The 18,097-nt window shown below is 34.0% G+C and overlaps 1 pseudogene; it reads left to right on the forward strand.

Annotated features, from left to right (window-relative positions):
- The window catches only part of LOC121200242, a 74,086-nt pseudogene that overhangs the window by 685 nt on the left and 55,304 nt on the right, over positions 1-18,097 (forward strand).

Raw genomic sequence — 18,097 nt, forward strand, 5'->3', positions numbered from 1 at the left:
ATCTACTAAAGCAGAGGTCTTCAACAGGGGGACCGTGACCCCTAGGGGGTCCGCGGAGGTACTGCGGGGGGGTCGTGAAATTTTTGATTGATTAGACAATTTTTAATATATTTTTTTATATTTTTTCCCACAAATTTAAATGTCTTCAAATACACATCAACATGAATCCAACATATTAGCGAATGGATAAATGGAGGCCGAAGATGTTATCTTTCAGTCAGCGACACACAGGAGCTCTCTCAGGCTGGGCACCGGTTCAGTCACTGCACAAGACTTCACCTGTCCCACCAACATCCTGCACCCAAAGAGGAGGACGCGCCCCTTTCGCTGCTGTGCCAATCATTTGGCACAGCAGCTGGAACACTCTCTCGGCCAATTGAATTGGCCGAGAGCCTGTTCAGTCTGTTCAATCCCCCAGCTAACTAAGATCACAGACACAAGGACGCACGCTGCAATGTTATTTGAGAAGAAGACACTTTTGTAAAAACAAACAAACAAACAAATAAACAACGACAATAACTTCAAAATGTATGGCGCTGTGCACCGACGGTGCCAGAGCCATGGCTGGTTTAAAACGTGGACTAATCGCGCTTGTAAAGGACGTAGCTCCCCAGGTGATCTGGACACGCTGCATGCTACAAACATGAGTGCTGAATTATCAGATGTCGTGGACTCGGTCGTGAAACTTGTCAATAAAGTCAAGAAGAGCTTTGCAAACGCGTCTCTTGTGTAATCTCTGCGCTGCTGAGGGAGAAGAACACACTGCGCTACTGTACCATTCTGATGTTTGATGGTTTTCACCTGGAACAGTGTAGCCACGTGTGCCGGAACTGCGCACGTCTGTTTTCACTCTTCCAAAAACGCGCAGAGCTGGCTGCACTTTTCACTGACAGTTGTCTGGGTCACCAAACTTGCATATCTTACTGACATTTTCGCTGAGCTGAGAAAGGCTTTCTCAAAAACTCAGAAGATTCAGGGAGCGCGTCGGGGAAGGAATATTTCCCATGTTTCCATCAGTGGATGAGCCGGGAGAGTCTACTATGCTCTCCCCTCCAGAAACACACGCCTGACAGTGACAGAGGAGGATCAGCTCATCGAACTATCCACTGACAGCACGTTCAGAAGCATATATGAAACCAGACCACTCACCCAGTTCTGGATCTCTTGCCAGAAAGACTTTCCACAATTGGCAGCAGGAGCTATGATGAGCCTTTTACCCTTTGCAACCACATATCTTTGTGAAAGTGGATTTTCCTCACTCACCTACCTGAAAAACAAATACAGGTCAGGACTGCAGCCTGAGGCTGATATGACCCTCTGCCTGACAACCTCCATCCATCCAAGGATAGGTAAGTTGTGTGCTACTCATCAGGATCAGACATCTCACTAATGTGGGTGTAGGCCTATGTGTGCCATCCACAGATGGTTTGAGAATTTGCTTTCCCCCTACATGTATGTTTAAAAAAACATGAATCTGTCCATTATTTTAATAGCTCAGTGTTGTATGCAAGATAACAGGTATGATTATACATGGTAGTGACACTAACAGGCCATCAGTCATTTTGGTTTCCACATTTATGTTTAAAACAAAAACGTCAGTTTGAATAGTTTGTATGGATGATTATGATGCAATTGAAAGAATGTTGATATTGGCATTGGTATCAGTTTACATGGTATGTTTATAAATGGCAGTGGCACGGCCACCCTACCCACTGTACCTTGCAGGTTAAAAAACATTAATATATGAACCTGTGTATTATTTGAAAAGCTTAATATTGAATGCACAATAACAAGGGATGTTTATACATGGCACTAGGCTCAGTTTAATATAAAATGCAATTTTATAAAAGATATAGAGTAGGAGGTCCCTGCTCCATCTCTCCATCCGTCCTTGGTCTGAGAAACGTTGAAGGCCCCTGTACTAAAGCTTGAGTTCCTGCGGTTCATCATCATCCTTTTGCCGTTTAGTGAATCCTCTTACAGTACATGGTGTCACGTCCTTTCCCCAGAGAAACGTGCTGTTAAAACCTATTTCTTGTTTACTCCTCTGCAGTCTGCAGTGTTTCCGTCATCAGTGTGTGTGTCTGGTCAGAGATGTCACCAAATGTTTGCCAAGCCTGAGGCCGTCAGCATCCATCAGAGCAACCGAGCTCAACGTTATTCCATCCATTCATCCGTTTTCTATAGCACTTAATCCATCAGGGTCGCAGGGGAGCTGGAGCCTATCCCAGCTGACTATGGGCGAGAGGCGGGGTACACCCTGGACTGGTCGCTAGCCAATCACAGGGCTGACACACAGAAACAGACAACCACACACGCACACACTCACACCTACGGGCAATTTAGAGTAGCCAATTAACCTAATGTGCATGTTTTTTGTGATTGTGGGAGGAAGCCGGAGTACCCGGAGAGAACCAAGCAGGCACAAGGAGAACATGCACAGAGGAGCCCAGACCGGGGTTCGAACCTGTGATAATTGTTATCAGTTATTATTGGGCCTGAGGCCAAAGCCTGTGTGTGCAGTGCCAGCTCTGTCCAACCCTGTGTGTGTGTGTATCTCATCTACGCAGATCCTCGCTGGTATCCAGCAAGACAGGCGCTGAAGCTTGGTCCCAGTAAGTAACCCTGTTATAATTATTTACTATATGTGTATGTATGAGATTTTCATAAAGAACATTAAGCTGCACAAGCTGACACAGCTCCAAAGTACCATGGGTGGTAACTATTCACTGTTTAATCACAGATACCGTGAGATTTCTCACAGCATTATTTTATATTTCCATATAATTTATTCAGTGTTAGAAAAAAGGAGGGAGGTGCTCAGCTGGAGCTTTCTAAGGACAATTTATGTTTTGTCTTTAAGCTTTGACTCATCCCAGTGACAGAGGGCGGAGTTACGCATCTCTACCAAAGCCACTGAAATTACAGTAAAATAATGGAGGTGCATTTAAAATGTCCTTTATTGAAGAATCTAGACGTTATCAATGGATAAATTTAATGCAATGCTTTTTGAAATTAAATTACTTGCATTACACAATGTGACCCAGAATGTTCAATCATATTCGTGATGACCTTCAGTCTGGAGGTGAATGAACGCCATAAAGAGCAGCCCACATCTGTACAGAGCCACCATCACTGTGCAAAACGCCTGTTCTTCCTTTGTTTTCACCATCAAAGAGAGAATATTTAATGTGCATCCATTTCCCTTCGTTTCAGCCTAAATTAAAACAGCAAAGGCAAATGCAACACGTGGAGCACATGAGAAACATGAGCCCTGCCGTGAGATGTGATGTTGCAGGGCTTTTGTTTTGAATGGACAATGAGGTCTATCTTATTACTGACGTTCACAGAGTGGAGGTTTGGTTGAAAGCTATCTGGGCCAGTTCCCCCCAAGGATATTCTAAAAATGTCATCCAGTTAGCAGAGCATATTATCTGTGTCTGTGCTCTCATGAGCTTCCAGGTACAGAGAATATGTGCTGAAAAACTCATCAGGTGTTCATTAAAAAGATTCTGAAACATCAGTTTAAACCACAGTGGTTTGCACTTTACCGACAAATTAACACACTGACGAGCCAAAACAGTTTGACTGTCACAGAGGTGATGTGGAATTAATTTATGGAATCATGTCAGATGAAGCTGAATTTACGTCCATAAAACATTTTTATTCATATCCAGTTTTTTGTTTGTTTATTTTTTTCAGAGGGAAAATTACTCAGAGATGATGAAATCTTACAGAACCTCCCTGTCGGGGCCACTGCCACCATATACTTCAGAGATCTTGGTCCACAACTGGGTTGGACCATGGTAAGAAGAGCACAACACTACCAACAACTGTCATACATTCAAGAAAGCATAAAGAAGAAATCAGTGTCCGGCACCACACTCACACACAGTGAATATTAGCGGACATAATATCTGTGTGAATCCCTGTAATGACCGGAGCGAGGACGAGAAGCGAAGGAATCTGAATTAGTTTCAGGATCGGGATTTTTTTCAGTCATTTAGTTTACATTTCACCTTTTACAGGAAAGATTTTCATATAAACTGTTACAGTGATGATTTTTCTGCTCTTTCTTTTCCAGGTGTTTCTGGCTGAGTACATCGGGCCCCTTCTCACCTACCTCCTCTTCTACTTTCGAGTACTATGATTTATTTTATTGAAGTTTGTGATTTTTGTATTTGTGATTTTTTTATGCTGCCTTGATTTGCCTCATAACATATGGACTTACATGCAGTAGCACTATTTGCTCACATCCTACAGACAGCTGTTCACTAAGATGTTTTTGTATTTGTGACCTCCTCCCTGGCCTCTGTCTCTCAGATTAGTCTGTGCGTGTCATACCTTCCACTATCTGAAGAGGTTGATAGAGACTAACTTTGTTCATCGATACGCTCATGGGACCATGCCACTCAGGAAAAGGTGAGGACATAAGGACATGACTACCCTTGAAAAGAAGAATATATATATGTATATACAGTGTATGTGTATACACATATAGTTTCATTTTTTATTTTTTTTATTTTCCAAACATTCATTCGTCTGTGTTTGTTTGTTCTCTCAGAATTGTGCTTATTACTGGGGCTTCTCAGCCTGGTTGGCCTATTACATCAACCACCCCGTTTATGCACCTCCATGTAAGTTTACCCATGTACACACAAACAAATGCAAACATCGCAACACAAACGCAAAAGCCACAACACAAATGCAAAAGCCTCACAATGGAAGTTGTTACTATCTGACTGTGAAGTGGAAGATGAGAAGTAATAAACGTCATAGTATAGTAAGGCGTCAAAATCGGCCAAAAAAACTCACAAATGTTTTTGGCCTCAAAATGTCATAAAAAACGTCATAGTATAGTATGCCGTTTTTTTCGGCCAAAAAAAGTCAAAATTTTTTTCCACCTCAAAATGTCATAAAAAACGTCATAGTATAGTATGCCGGTTTTTTTCGGCCAAAAAAACTCAAAAAATTTTTCCACCTCAAAATGTCATAAAAAACGTCATAGTATAGTATGGCGTTTTTTTCGGCCAAAAAAAGTCACAATTTTTTTCCACCTCAAAATGTCATAAAAAACGTCATAGTATAGTATGCCGTTTTTTTCGGCCAAAAAAAGTCAAAAATTTTTTCCACCTCAAAATGTCATAAAAACTCATAAAAAACGTCATAGTATAGTATGGCGTTTTTTTCGGCCAAAAAAAGTCACAATTTTTTTTCACCTCCAAAAGTCAGAAAAAACGTCATAGTATAGTATGGCGTTTTTTTCGGCCAAAAAAAGTCAAAATTTTTTTCCACCTCAAAATGTCATAAAAACTCATAAAAAACGTCATAGTATAGTATGCCGTTTTTTTCGGCCAAAAAAAGTCAAAATTTTTTTCCACCTCAAAATGTCATAAAAACTCATAAAAAACGTCATAGTATAGTATGCCGTTTTTTTCGGCCAAAAAAACTCAAAATTTTTTTCCACCTCAAAATGTCATAAAAACTCATAAAAAACGTCATAGTATAGTATGCCGTTTTTTTCAGCCAAAAAAAGTCACAATTTTTTTCCACCTCCAAAAGTCATAAAAAACGTCATAGTATAGTATGCCGTTTTTTTCGGCCAAAAAAAGTCACAATTTTTTTCCACCTCCAAAAGTCATAAAAAACGTCATAGTATAGTATGCCGTTTTTTTCGGCCAAAAAAAGTCAAAATTTTTTTCCACCTCAAAATGTCATAAAAACTCATAAAAAACGTCATAGTATAGTATGCCGTTTTTTTCGGCCAAAAAAACTCAAAATTTTTTTCCACCTCAAAATGTCATAAAAACTCATAAAAAACGTCATAGTATAGTATGCCGTTTTTTTCGGCCAAAAAAAGTCAACATTTTTTTCCACCTCCAAAAGTCAGAAAAAACGTCATAGTATAGTATGGCGTTTTTTTCGGCCAAAAAAACTCAAAATTTTTTTCCACCTCAAAATGTCATAAAAACTCATAAAAAACGTCATAGTATAGTATGCCGTTTTTTTCGGCCAAAAAAAGTCAACATTTTTTTCCACCTCCAAAAGTCATAAAAAACGTCATAGTATAGTATGCCGTTTTTTTCGGCCAAAAAAAGTCAAAATTTTTTTCCACCTCCAAAAGTCAGAAAAAACGTCATAGTATAGTATGCCGTTTTTTTCGGCCAAAAAAAGTCAAAAATTTTTTCCACCTCAAAATGTCATAAAAACTCATAAAAAACGTCATAGTATAGTATGTCGTTTTTTTCGGCCAAAAAAAGTCAAAATTTTTTTCCACCTCAAAATGTCATAAAAACTCATAAAAAACGTCATAGTATAGTATGCCGTTTTTTTCGGCCAAAAAAAGTCACAATTTTTTTCCACCTCCAAAAGTCAGAAAAAACGTCATAGTATAGTATGCCGTTTTTTTCGGCCAAAAAAACTCAAAATTTTTTTCCACCTCAAAATGTCATAAAAACTCATAAAAAACGTCATAGTATAGTATGCCGTTTTTTTCAGCCAAAAAAAGTCACAATTTTTTTCCACCTCCAAAAGTCATAAAAAACGTCATAGTATAGTATGCCGTTTTTTTCGGCCAAAAAAAGTCACAATTTTTTTCCACCTCCAAAAGTCATAAAAAACGTCATAGTATAGTATGCCGTTTTTTTCGGCCAAAAAAAGTCAAAATTTTTTTCCACCTCAAAATGTCATAAAAACTCATAAAAAACGTCATAGTATAGTATGGCGTTTTTTTCGGCCAAAAAAACTCAAAATTTTTTTCCACCTCAAAATGTCATAAAAACTCATAAAAAACGTCATAGTATAGTATGCCGTTTTTTTCGGCCAAAAAAAGTCAACATTTTTTTCCACCTCCAAAAGTCAGAAAAAACGTCATAGTATAGTATGCCGTTTTTTTCGGCCAAAAAAAGTCAAAATTTTTTTCCACCTCCAAAAGTCAGAAAAAACGTCATAGTATAGTATGCCGTTTTTTTCGGCCAAAAAAAGTCAAAATTTTTTTCCACCTCAAAATGTCATAAAAACTCATAAAAAACGTCATAGTATAGTATGTCGTTTTTTTCGGCCAAAAAAAGTCAAAATTTTTTTCCACCTCAAAATGTCATAAAAACTCATAAAAAACGTCATAGTATAGTATGCCGTTTTTTTCGGCCAAAAAAAGTCAAAATTTTTTTCCACCTCAAAATGTCATAAAAACTCATAAAAAACGTCATAGTATAGTATGCCGTTTTTTTCGGCCAAAAAAAGTCAAAATTTTTTTCCACCTCAAAATGTCATAAAAACTCATAAAAAACGTCATAGTATAGTATGCCGTTTTTTTCGGCCAAAAAAACTCAAAATTTTTTTCCACCTCAAAATGTCATAAAAACTCATAAAAAACGTCATAGTATAGTATGGCGTTTTTTTCGGCCAAAAAAAGTCAACATTTTTTTCCACCTCCAAAAGTCAGAAAAAACGTCATAGTATAGTATGGCGTTTTTTTCGGCCAAAAAAACTCAAAATTTTTTTCCACCTCAAAATGTCATAAAAACTCATAAAAAACGTCATAGTATAGTATGCCGTTTTTTTCGGCCAAAAAAAGTCAACATTTTTTTCCACCTCCAAAAGTCATAAAAAACGTCATAGTATAGTATGCCGTTTTTTTCGGCCAAAAAAAGTCAAAATTTTTTTCCACCTCCAAAAGTCAGAAAAAACGTCATAGTATAGTATGCCGTTTTTTTCGGCCAAAAAAAGTCAAAATTTTTTTCCACCTCAAAATGTCATAAAAACTCATAAAAAACGTCATAGTATAGTATGTCGTTTTTTTCGGCCAAAAAAAGTCAAAATTTTTTTCCACCTCAAAATGTCATAAAAACTCATAAAAAACGTCATAGTATAGTATGCCGTTTTTTTCGGCCAAAAAAAGTCACAATTTTTTTCCACCTCCAAAAGTCAGAAAAAACGTCATAGTATAGTATGCCGTTTTTTTCGGCCAAAAAAACTCAAAATTTTTTTCCACCTCAAAATGTCATAAAAACTCATAAAAAACGTCATAGTATAGTATGCCGTTTTTTTCAGCCAAAAAAAGTCACAATTTTTTTCCACCTCCAAAAGTCATAAAAAACGTCATAGTATAGTATGCCGTTTTTTTCGGCCAAAAAAAGTCACAATTTTTTTCCACCTCCAAAAGTCATAAAAAACGTCATAGTATAGTATGCCGTTTTTTTCGGCCAAAAAAAGTCAAAATTTTTTTCCACCTCAAAATGTCATAAAAACTCATAAAAAACGTCATAGTATAGTATGGCGTTTTTTTCGGCCAAAAAAACTCAAAATTTTTTTCCACCTCAAAATGTCATAAAAACTCATAAAAAACGTCATAGTATAGTATGCCGTTTTTTTCGGCCAAAAAAAGTCAACATTTTTTTCCACCTCCAAAAGTCAGAAAAAACGTCATAGTATAGTATGCCGTTTTTTTCGGCCAAAAAAAGTCAAAATTTTTTTCCACCTCCAAAAGTCATAAAAAACGTCATAGTATAGTATGCCGTTTTTTTCGGCCAAAAAAAGTCAAAATTTTTTTCCACCTCAAAATGTCATAAAAACTCATAAAAAACGTCATAGTATAGTATGTCGTTTTTTTCGGCCAAAAAAAGTCAAAATTTTTTTCCACCTCAAAATGTCATAAAAACTCATAAAAAACGTCATAGTATAGTATGCCGTTTTTTTCGGCCAAAAAAAGTCAAAATTTTTTTCCACCTCAAAATGTCATAAAAACTCATAAAAAACGTCATAGTATAGTATGCCGTTTTTTTCGGCCAAAAAAAGTCAAAATTTTTTTCCACCTCCAAAAGTCAGAAAAAACGTCATAGTATAGTATGCCGTTTTTTTCGGCCAAAAAAACTCAAAATTTTTTTCCACCTCAAAATGTCATAAAAACTCATAAAAAACGTCATAGTATAGTATGCCGTTTTTTTCGGCCAAAAAAAGTCACAATTTTTTTCCACCTCCAAAAGTCAGAAAAAACGTCATAGTATAGTATGCCGTTTTTTTCGGCCAAAAAAAGTCACAATTTTTTTCCACCTCCAAAAGTCAGAAAAAACGTCTTAGTATAGTATGCCGTTTTTTTCGGCCAAAAAAAGTCAACATTTTTTTCCACCTCCAAAAGTCAGAAAAAACGTCATAGTATAGTATGGCGTTTTTTTCGGCCAAAAAAACTCAAAATTTTTTTCCACCTCAAAATGTCATAAAAACTCATAAAAAACGTCATAGTATAGTATGTCGTTTTTTTCGGCAAAAAAAACTCAAAATTTTTTTCCACCTCAAAATGTCATAAAAACTCATAAAAAACGTCATAGTATAGTATGCCGTTTTTTTCGGCCAAAAAAAGTCAAAATTTTTTTCCACCTCAAAATGTCATAAAAACTCATAAAAAACGTCATAGTATAGTATGCCGTTTTTTTCGGCCAAAAAAACTCAAAATTTTTTTCCACCTCAAAATGTCATAAAAACTCATAAAAAACGTCATAGTATAGTATGCCGTTTTTTTCGGCCAAAAAAAGTCACAATTTTTTTCCACCTCCAAAAGTCAGAAAAAACGTCATAGTATAGTATGCCGTTTTTTTCGGCCAAAAAAAGTCACAATTTTTTTCCACCTCCAAAAGTCAGAAAAAACGTCATAGTATAGTATGCCGTTTTTTTCGGCCAAAAAAAGTCACAATTTTTTTTCACCTCCAAAAGTCAGAAAAAACGTCATAGTATAGTATGGCGTTTTTTTCGGCCAAAAAAACTCAAAATTTTTTTCCACCTCAAAATGTCATAAAAACTCATAAAAAACGTCATAGTATAGTATGCCGTTTTTTTTCGGCCAAAAAAAGTCAAAATTTTTTTCCACCTCAAAATGTCATAAAAACTCATAAAAAACGTCATAGTATAGTATGCCGTTTTTTTCGGCCAAAAAAAGTCAAAATTTTTTTCCACCTCAAAATGTCATAAAAACTCATAAAAAACGTCATAGTATAGTATGCCGTTTTTTTCGGCCAAAAAAAGTCAACATTTTTTTCCACCTCCAACAGTCAGAAAAAACGTCATAGTATAGTATGGCGTTTTTTTCGGCCAAAAAAACTCAAAATTTTTTTCCACCTCAAAATGTCATAAAAACTCATAAAAAACGTCATAGTATAGTATGCCGTTTTTTTCGGCCAAAAAAAGTCAACATTTTTTTCCACCTCCAAAAGTCATAAAAAACGTCATAGTATAGTATGGCGTTTTTTTCGGCCAAAAAAAGTCAAAATTTTTTTCCACCTCCAAAAGTCATAAAAAACGTCATAGTATAGTATGCCGTTTTTTTCGGCCAAAAAAAGTCACAATTTTTTTCCACCTCAGAATGTCATAAAAACTCATAAAAAACGTCATAGTATAGTATGGCGTTTTTTTCGGCCAAAAAAAGTCACAATTTTTTTCCACCTCCAAAAGTCATAAAAAACGTCATAGTATAGTATGGCGTTTTTTTCGGCCAAAAAAAGTCAAAATTTTTTTCCACCTCAAAATGTCGTAAAAACTCATAAAAAACGTCATAGTATAGTATGCCGTTTTTTTCGGCCAAAAAAAGTCAAAATTTTTTTCCACCTCCAAAAGTCATAAAAAACGTCATAGTATAGTATGCCGTTTTTTTCGGCCAAAAAAAGTCACAATTTTTTTCCACCTCCAAAAGTCAGAAAAAACGTCATAGTATAGTATGCCGTTTTTTTCGGCCAAAAAAAGTCAAAATTTTTTTCCACCTCAAAATGTCATAAAAACTCATAAAAAACGTCATAGTATAGTATGCCGTTTTTTTCGGCCAAAATAAGTCAAAATTTTTTTCCACCTCAAAATGTCATAAAAACTCATAAAAAACGTCATAGTATAGTATGCCGTTTTTTTCGGCCAAAAAAACTCAAAATTTTTTTCCACCTCAAAATGTCATAAAAACTCATAAAAAACGTCATAGTATAGTATGCCGTTTTTTTCGGCCAAAAAAAGTCAAAATTTTTTTCCACCTCAAAATGTCATAAAAACTCATAAAAAACGTCATAGTATAGTATGCCGTTTTTTTCGGCCAAAAAAAGTCACAATTTTTTTCCACCTCCAAAAGTCAGAAAAAACGTCATAGTATAGTATGCCGTTTTTTTCGGCCAAAAAAAGTCAAAATTTTTTTCCACCTCAAAATGTCATAAAAACTCATAAAAAACGTCATAGTATAGTATGCCGTTTTTTTCGGCCAAAAAAAGTCACAATTTTTTTCCACCTCCAAAAGTCATAAAAAACGTCATAGTATAGTATGCCGTTTTTTTCGGCCAAAAAAAGTCACAATTTTTTTCCACCTCCAAAAGTCATAAAAAACGTCATAGTATAGTATGGCGTTTTTTTCGGCCAAAAAAAGTCAAAATTTTTTTCCACCTCAAAATGTCATAAAAACTCATAAAAAACGTCATAGTATAGTATGCCGTTTTTTTCGGCCAAAAAAAGTCAAAATTTTTTTCCACCTCAAAATGTCATAAAAACTCATAAAAAACGTCATAGTATAGTATGCCGTTTTTTTCGGCCAAAAAAAGTCAACATTTTTTTCCACCTCCAAAAGTCAGAAAAAACGTCATAGTATAGTATGGCGTTTTTTTCGGCCAAAAAAACTCAAAATTTTTTTCCACCTCAAAATGTCATAAAAACTCATAAAAAATGTCATAGTATAGTATGCCGTTTTTTTCGGCCAAAAAAAGTCAAAATTTTTTTCCACCTCCAAAAGTCATAAAAAACGTCATAGTATAGTATGCCGTTTTTTTCGGCCAAAAAAAGTCAACATTTTTTTCCACCTCCAAAAGTCAGAAAAAACGTCATAGTATAGTATGCCGTTTTTTTCGGCCAAAAAAAGTCAAAATTTTTTTCCACCTCAAAATGTCATAAAAACTCATAAAAAACGTCATAGTATAGTATGTCGTTTTTTTCGGCCAAAAAAAGTCAAAATTTTTTTCCACCTCAAAATGTCATAAAAACTCATAAAAAACGTCATAGTATAGTATGCCGTTTTTTTCGGCCAAAAAAAGTCAAAAATTTTTTCCACCTCAAAATGTCATAAAAACTCATAAAAAACGTCATAGTATAGTATGCCGTTTTTTTCGGCCAAAAAAAGTCAAAATTTTTTTCCACCTCCAAAAGTCAGAAAAAACGTCATAGTATAGTATGCCGTTTTTTTCGGCCAAAAAAACTCAAAATTTTTTTCCACCTCAAAATGTCATAAAAACTCATAAAAAACGTCATAGTATAGTATGCCGTTTTTTTCGGCCAAAAAAAGTCAACATTTTTTTCCACCTCCAAAAGTCAGAAAAAACGTCATAGTATAGTATGGCGTTTTTTTCGGCCAAAAAAATTCACAATTTTTTTCCACCTCCAAAAGTCAGAAAAAACGTCATAGTATAGTATGGCGTTTTTTTCGGCCAAAAAAACTCAAAATTTTTTTCCACCTCAAAATGTCATAAAAACTCATAAAAAACGTCATAGTATAGTATGCCGTTTTTTTCGGCCAAAAAAAGTCACAATTTTTTTCCACCTCCAAAAGTCATAAAAAACGTCATAGTATAGTATGGCGTTTTTTTCGGCCAAAAAAAGTCAAAATTTTTTTCCACCTCCAAAAGTCATAAAAAACGTCATAGTATAGTATGCCGTTTTTTTCGGCCAAAAAAAGTCACAATTTTTTTCCACCTCAGAATGTCATAAAAACTCATAAAAAACGTCATAGTATAGTATGCCGTTTTTTTCGGCCAAAAAAAGTCACAATTTTTTTCCACCTCCAAAAGTCATAAAAAACGTCATAGTATAGTATGCCGTTTTTTTCGGCCAAAAAAAGTCACAATTTTTTTCCACCTCCAAAAGTCATAAAAAACGTCATAGTATAATATGGCGTTTTTTTCGGCCAAAAAAAGTCAAAATTTTTTTCCACCTCAAAATGTCGTAAAAACTCATAAAAAACGTCATAGTATAGTATGCCGTTTTTTTCGGCCAAAAAAAGTCAAAATTTTTTTCCACCTCAAAATGTCATAAAAACTCATAAAAAACGTCATAGTATAGTATGCCGTTTTTTTCGGCCAAAAAAACTCAAAATTTTTTTCCACCTCAAAATGTCATAAAAACTCATAAAAAACGTCATAGTATAGTATGCCGTTTTTTTCGGCCAAAAAAAGTCACAATTTTTTTCCACCTCCAAAAGTCAGAAAAAACGTCATAGTATAGTATGCCGTTTTTTTCGGCCAAAAAAAGTCACAATTTTTTTCCACCTCCAAAAGTCAGAAAAAACGTCATAGTATAGTATGCCGTTTTTTTCGGCCAAAAAAAGTCACAATTTTTTTTCACCTCCAAAAGTCAGAAAAAACGTCATAGTATAGTATGGCGTTTTTTTCGGCCAAAAAAACTCAAAATTTTTTTCCACCTCAAAATGTCATAAAAACTCATAAAAAACGTCATAGTATAGTATGCCGTTTTTTTTCGGCCAAAAAAAGTCAAAATTTTTTTCCACCTCAAAATGTCATAAAAACTCATAAAAAACGTCATAGTATAGTATGCCGTTTTTTTCGGCCAAAAAAAGTCAAAATTTTTTTCCACCTCAAAATGTCATAAAAACTCATAAAAAACGTCATAGTATAGTATGCCGTTTTTTTCGGCCAAAAAAAGTCAACATTTTTTTCCACCTCCAACAGTCAGAAAAAACGTCATAGTATAGTATGGCGTTTTTTCCGGCCAAAAAAACTCAAAATTTTTTTCCACCTCAAAATGTCATAAAAACTCATAAAAAACGTCATAGTATAGTATGCCGTTTTTTTCGGCCAAAAAAAGTCAACATTTTTTTCCACCTCCAAAAGTCATAAAAAACGTCATAGTATAGTATGGCGTTTTTTTCGGCCAAAAAAAGTCAAAATTTTTTTCCACCTCCAAAAGTCAGAAAAAACGTCATAGTATAGTATGCCGTTTTTTTCGGCCAAAAAAAGTCACAATTTTTTTCCACCTCAGAATGTCATAAAAACTCATAAAAAACGTCATAGTATAGTATGGCGTTTTTTTCGGCCAAAAAAAGTCACAATTTTTTTCCACCTCCAAAAGTCATAAAAAACGTCATAGTATAGTATGGCGTTTTTTTCGGCCAAAAAAAGTCAAAATTTTTTTCCACCTCAAAATGTCGTAAAAACTCATAAAAAACGTCATAGTATAGTATGCCGTTTTTTTCGGCCAAAAAAAGTCAAAATTTTTTTCCACCTCCAAAAGTCATAAAAAACGTCATAGTATAGTATGCCGTTTTTTTCGGCCAAAAAAAGTCACAATTTTTTTCCACCTCCAAAAGTCAGAAAAAACGTCATAGTATAGTATGCCGTTTTTTTCGGCCAAAAAAAGTCAAAATTTTTTTCCACCTCAAAATGTCATAAAAACTCATAAAAAACGTCATAGTATAGTATGCCGTTTTTTTCGGCCAAAATAAGTCAAAATTTTTTTCCACCTCAAAATGTCATAAAAACTCATAAAAAACGTCATAGTATAGTATGCCGTTTTTTTCGGCCAAAAAAACTCAAAATTTTTTTCCACCTCAAAATGTCATAAAAACTCATAAAAAACGTCATAGTATAGTATGCCGTTTTTTTCGGCCAAAAAAACTCAAAATTTTTTTCCACCTCAAAATGTCATAAAAACTCATAAAAAACGTCATAGTATAGTATGCCGTTTTTTTCGGCCAAAAAAAGTCACAATTTTTTTCCACCTCCAAAAGTCATAAAAAACGTCATAGTATAGTATGCCGTTTTTTTCGGCCAAAAAAAGTCACAATTTTTTTCCACCTCCAAAAGTCATAAAAAACGTCATAGTATAGTATGGCGTTTTTTTCGGCCAAAAAAAGTCAAAATTTTTTTCCACCTCAAAATGTCATAAAAACTCATAAAAAACGTCATAGTATAGTATGCCGTTTTTTTCGGCCAAAAAAAGTCAAAATTTTTTTCCACCTCAAAATGTCATAAAAACTCATAAAAAACGTCATAGTATAGTATGCCGTTTTTTTCGGCCAAAAAAAGTCAACATTTTTTTCCACCTCCAAAAGTCAGAAAAAACGTCATAGTATAGTATGGCGTTTTTTTCGGCCAAAAAAACTCAAAATTTTTTTCCACCTCAAAATGTCATAAAAACTCATAAAAAATGTCATAGTATAGTATGCCGTTTTTTTCGGCCAAAAAAAGTCAAAATTTTTTTCCACCTCCAAAAGTCATAAAAAACGTCATAGTATAGTATGCCGTTTTTTTCGGCCAAAAAAAGTCAACATTTTTTTCCACCTCCAAAAGTCAGAAAAAACGTCATAGTATAGTATGCCGTTTTTTTCGGCCAAAAAAAGTCAAAATTTTTTTCCACCTCAAAATGTCATAAAAACTCATAAAAAACGTCATAGTATAGTATGTCGTTTTTTTCGGCCAAAAAAAGTCAAAATTTTTTTCCACCTCAAAATGTCATAAAAACTCATAAAAAACGTCATAGTATAGTATGCCGTTTTTTTCGGCCAAAAAAAGTCAAAAATCTTTTCCACCTCAAAATGTCATAAAAACTCATAAAAAACGTCATAGTATAGTATGCCGTTTTTTTCGGCCAAAAAAAGTCAAAATTTTTTTCCACCTCCAAAAGTCAGAAAAAACGTCATAGTATAGTATGCCGTTTTTTTCGGCCAAAAAAACTCAAAATTTTTTTCCACCTCAAAATGTCATAAAAACTCATAAAAAACGTCATAGTATAGTATGCCGTTTTTTTCGGCCAAAAAAACTCAACATTTTTTTCCACCTCCAAAAGTCAGAAAAAACGTCATAGTATAGTATGGCGTTTTTTTCGGCCAAAAAAATTCACAATTTTTTTCCACCTCCAAAAGTCAGAAAAAACGTCATAGTATAGTATGGCGTTTTTTTCGGCCAAAAAAACTCAAAATTTTTTTCCACCTCAAAATGTCATAAAAACTCATAAAAAACGTCATAGTATAGTATGTCGTTTTTTTCGGCAAAAAAAACTCAAAATTTTTTTCCACCTCAAAATGTCATAAAAACTCATAAAAAACGTCATAGTATAGTATGCCGTTTTTTTCGGCCAAAAAAAGTCAAAATTTTTTTCCACCTCAAAATGTCATAAAAACTCATAAAAAACGTCATAGTATAGTATGCCGTTTTTTTCGGCCAAAAAAAGTCAAAATTTTTTTCCACCTCAAAATGTCATAAAAACTCATAAAAAACGTCATAGTATAGTATGCCGTTTTTTTCGGCCAAAAAAAGTCAAAATTTTTTTCCACCTCCAAAAGTCAGAAAAAACGTCATAGTATAGTATGCCGTTTTTTTCGGCCAAAAAAAGTCAAAATTTTTTTCCACCTCAAAATGTCATAAAAACTCATAAAAAACGTCATAGTATAGTATGCCGTTTTTTTCGGCCAAAAAAAGTCACAATTTTTTTCCACCTCCAAAAGTCATAAAAAACGTCATAGTATAGTATGGCGTTTTTTTCGGCCAAAAAAAGTCAAAATTTTTTTCCACCTCCAAAAGTCATAAAAAACGTCATAGTATAGTATGCCGTTTTTTTTCGGCCAAAAAAAGTCACAATTTTTTTCCACCTCAGAATGTCATAAAAACTCATAAAAAACGTCATAGTATAGTATGCCGTTTTTTTCGGCCAAAAAAAGTCACAATTTTTTTCCACCTCCAAAAGTCATAAAAAACGTCATAGTATAGTATGCCGTTTTTTTCGGCCAAAAAAAGTCACAATTTTTTTCCACCTCCAAAAGTCATAAAAAACGTCATAGTATAGTATGGCGTTTTTTTCGGCCAAAAAAAGTCAAAATTTTTTTCCACCTCAAAATGTCGTAAAAACTCATAAAAAACGTCATAGTATAGTATGCCGTTTTTTTCGGCCAAAAAAAGTCAAAATTTTTTTCCACCTCCAAAAGTCAGAAAAAACGTCATAGTATAGTATGCCGTTTTTTTCGGCCAAAAAAAGTCACAATTTTTTTCCACCTCCAAAAGTCAGAAAAAACGTCATAGTATAGTATGCCGTTTTTTTCGGCCAAAAAAACTCAAAATTTTTTTCCACCTCAAAATGTCATAAAAACTCATAAAAAACGTCATAGTATAGTATGCCGTTTTTTTCGGCCAAAATAAGTCAAAATTTTTTTCCACCTCAAAATGTCATAAAAACTCATAAAAAACGTCATAGTATAGTATGCCGTTTTTTTCGGCCAAAAAAAGTCAAAATTTTTTTCCACCTCAAAATGTCATAAAAACTCATAAAAAACGTCATAGTATAGTATGCCGTTTTTTTCGGCCAAAAAAACTCAAAAATTTTTTCCACCTCCAAAAGTCATAAAAAACGTCATAGTATAGTATGGCGTTTTTTTCGGCCAAAAAAACTCAAAATTTTTTTCCACCTCAAAATGTCATAAAAACTCATAAAAAACGTCATAGTATAGTATGCCGTTTTTTTCGGCCAAAAAAAGTCACAATTTTTTTCCACCTCCAAAAGTCAGAAAAAACGTCATAGTATAGTATGCCGTTTTTTTCGGCCAAAAAAACTCAAAATTTTTTTCCACCTCCAAAAGTCATAAAAAACGTCATAGTATAGTATGGCGTTTTTTTCGGCCAAAAAAACTCAAAATTTTTTTCCACCTCAAAATGTCATAAAAACTCATAAAAAACGTCATAGTATAGTATGCCGTTTTTTTCGGCCAAAAAAAGTCACAATTTTTTTCCACCTCAAAATGTCATAAAAACTCATAAAAAACGTCATAGTATAGTATGCCGTTTTTTTCGGCCAAAAAAAGTCAAATTTTTTTTCCACCTCCAAAAGTCAGAAAAAACGTCATAGTATAGTATGGCGTTTTTTTCGGCCAAAAAAAGTCAACATTTTTTTCCACCTCAAAATGTCATAAAAACTCATAAAAAACGTCATAGTATAGTATGCCGTTTTTTTCGGCCAAAAAAAGTCACAATTTTTTTCCACCTCAAAATGTCATAAAAACTCATAAAAAACGTCATAGTATAGTATGCCGTTTTTTTCGGCCAAAAAAAGTCACAATTTTTTTCCACCTCCAAAAGTCATAAAA

Source organism: Toxotes jaculatrix, chromosome 20 (genome assembly GCF_017976425.1).
Source record: "Toxotes jaculatrix isolate fToxJac2 chromosome 20, fToxJac2.pri, whole genome shotgun sequence".
Taxonomy (NCBI): Eukaryota; Metazoa; Chordata; class Actinopteri; family Toxotidae; genus Toxotes; species Toxotes jaculatrix.